This window comes from Hylobates moloch, unplaced genomic scaffold (assembly GCF_009828535.3).
Source record: "Hylobates moloch isolate HMO894 unplaced genomic scaffold, HMol_V3 SCAFFOLD_2, whole genome shotgun sequence".
Lineage (NCBI taxonomy): Eukaryota > Metazoa > Chordata > Mammalia > Primates > Hylobatidae > Hylobates > Hylobates moloch.
This window is the reverse complement of record NW_026652277.1, coordinates 175,930,083-175,933,143: the sequence shown is the minus strand read 5'-3', so window position 1 is coordinate 175,933,143 and position 3,061 is coordinate 175,930,083. Positions and strand designations below refer to the sequence as shown.

Sequence of the window (3,061 nt, the reverse complement as noted above, 5' to 3'; positions counted from 1 at the left end):
AGGTTTTAGTGCTGCCTCAGGATGTAAAGCGTAACAAGGGGGCCGGGGTGGGCAACGTGGGCCTGTGAGACCTGTGGGTGCCCACGTTCCCCAGCTCCCCCGCAGCTGGCCCCGCAGTGGTTCTCTCCACTTGCCAGGTGGGGATCTGGGTTCCGGATGGAATGCTGAGTGTTCTCCACCACTTGTTGTGGCTGAGGTTACTGCAGCACCGCCAGAGCAGCCTTGGCGCTACAGAGGACCCTAGGGCTACCCCTCAGCCGTGCTTGGGGCTGGTCCTGGAGTTGCGACGCAGGGTTGTGGCAGCACCGCCTGACGGTATGAGACCGGATTCTCATCCTTACGGTTTTCCATGGGAATTGGTGATACATGCAGCTGTTGTTGGATTTTTTGCTGTTCCCTTTTTTTTGTGGAGAAGTTTTAGATCGGTTAGGAGTCGGCTTTATGTGAGAAGAGAGAAAAAGCTTGCTGTAGCGCTTTCTGGACGAATTGAAGAAAAATGTAAACTACTTGAAAAATTTAGCCTCGTTCAAAAAGAGTATGAAGGCTATGAGGTAGAGTCATCGTTAGAGGATGCCAGCTTTGAGAAGGCGGCAGCAGAAGCACAAAGTTTGCAGGCAACCTGTGAAAAGCTGAACAGGTCAAATTCTGAGCTTGAGCATGAAATACTCTGTCTAGAAAAAGAGTTAAAGAAGAGAAATCTAAACATTCTGAACGAGATGAATTGATAGCAGATATTTCCAAAAGGATACAGTCGCTGGAAGATGAGTCAAAACCCCTCAAATCACAAATAGCTGAAGCCAAAATGACCTTCAAGACATTTCAAATGAACGGAGAACGATTGAAGATAGCAATAAAAGATGCTTTGAATGAAAATTCTCAACTTCAGGAAAACCAGAAACAGCTTTTGCAAGAGGCTGAAGTATGGAAAGAAGAAGTGAGTGAACTTAATAAACAGAAAAGAACATTTGAAGACTCCAAAGTACACGCAGAACAAGTTCTAAATGATAAAGAAAATCACATCGAGACTCTGACTGAACACTTGCTAAAGATGAAAGATTGGGTTGCGAGGCTTGGAGAAGACAATGGATGATGGTAACTTAGAATTAGAAGTGAACAGTGAATGGGAAGATGGTGCTCACTTAGATGATCCCTCAAAAGGAGCTTCGAAGAAGCTGATTCATGCTGCTAAGTTAAATGCTTCTTTAAAAACCTTAGAAGGAGAAAGAAACCAAATTTATAGTCAGTTATCTGAAGTTGATAAAAACAAAGTAAGAGCTTACAGAGCATATTAAAAATCTTCAGACTGAACAAGCATCTTTGCAGTCAGAAAACACACATTTTGAAAGTGAGAATCAGAAGCTTCAACAGAAACTTAAAGTAATGACTGAATTATATAAAGAAAATGAAATGAAACTCTACAGGAAATTAATAGTAGAGGAAAATTACCGGTTAGAGAAAGAAGAGAAACTTTCCCAAGTAGACGAAATGATCAGCCATGCCACTAAAGAGCTGGAGACCTACAGACAGCGAGCCAAAGATCTTGAAGAATTTGAGAGAACTATTCATTTTTATCAAAGGAAGATTATTTCCCACGAGAAAAAAGCACAGCATAACTGGTTGGCAGCTTGGGCTGCTGAAAGAAACCTGGACAATTTAAGGAAAGAAAATGCTCACAACAGACAAAAATTAGCTGAAACAGAGTATAAAATAAAACTTCCAAAAAAAGATCCTTATGTGCTTGATGTTCCAAACACGGCCTTTGGCAGAGAGCATTCCCCACATGGTCCCTCACCATTGGGTCGGCCTTCACCTGAAACGAGAGCTTTTCTCTCTCCCGCAACTCTGTTGGAGGGTCCACTCAGACTCTCACCTTTGCCTCCTGGGGGAGAAGGAAGAGGCTCAAGAGGCCCAGGGAATCCTCTGGACCATCAGATAACCAATGAAAGGGGAGAATCAAGCTGTGAGAGGTTAACCGATCCTCACAGGTCTCCTTCTGACACTGGGTCCCTGTCACCTCCATGGGAACAGGACCGTAGGACGATGTTTCCACCACCAGGACAGTCATATCCTGATTCAGCTCTTCCTCCACAAAGGCAAGACAGATTTTATTCTAACTCTGCTAGACTGTCTGGAGCAGCAGAACTCAGAAGTTTTAATACGCCTCCTTTGGATAAAATGGGTGGGTCAATGCCTTCAGAAATTGAATCCAGTAGAAATGACACCAAAGATGATCTTGGTAATTTAAATATGCCTGATTCTTCTCTCCCTGCTGAAAATGAAGCAACTGGCCCTGGCTTTATTCCTCCACCTCTTGCCCCAATCAGAGGCCCATTGTTTCCAGTGGATACAAGGGACCGGTTCGTGAGAAGAGGACCTCCTTTCCCCCACCTCCTCCAGGAACCAGGTTTGGAGCTTCTCAAGGTTATTTTCCACCAAGGGATTTCCCAGGTCCACGACATGCTTCGTTTGCAATGAGAAACGTCTATCCACTGAGGGGTTTTCCTCCTTACCCTCCCCCAAGACGTGGATTTCCCCCCACCCCCACATTCTGAAGGTTGAAGTGAGTTCCCTTCAGGGCTCAGTCCGCCTTCAAATGAGCCTGCTACTGAACATCCAGAACCACAGCAAGGACACCTGACAATATTTTCGCTCTCTTCAAAAGTCATCTTGACTGATCTCGTTTTCAGTTTAAGTAACTGCTGTTACTTAAGTGATTACACTTTTGCTCAAATTGAAACTTAATGGAATTATAATTCTTAGGATAGTATTTTGTAAATAAGGATGATTTAAATGTGAATCTTATGAATAAATTGTTTCCATTTTATTTTATTCTAGATAGTGTAACTATTTTAATTTCATTAACTCATCCACTATGATATAAAAATAGTAGGAGTTTTATATATGTAATCTTGCAGGTAGGGAGGCTTTAAATTCTAAAGGCCTTATCTTTATGCCAAGAACTGTATTTACTGTGGCTGTAGGCAAATGTGTAAGTAACTTTATGCTTAATTAACTAAATTGTGGTTGATTTAAGAAATAAAAAGAAGAAAGAAAAGGGAGC

The 3,061-nt window shown here is 42.6% G+C and overlaps 1 pseudogene; it reads left to right on the top strand.

Annotated features, from left to right (window-relative positions):
• Positions 1 to 301: 301 nt before the first annotated feature.
• LOC116473899 (cTAGE family member 2-like) lies at positions 302 to 2,559 on the top strand (annotated as a pseudogene).
• The last annotated feature ends 502 nt before the right edge of the window (positions 2,560 to 3,061 follow it).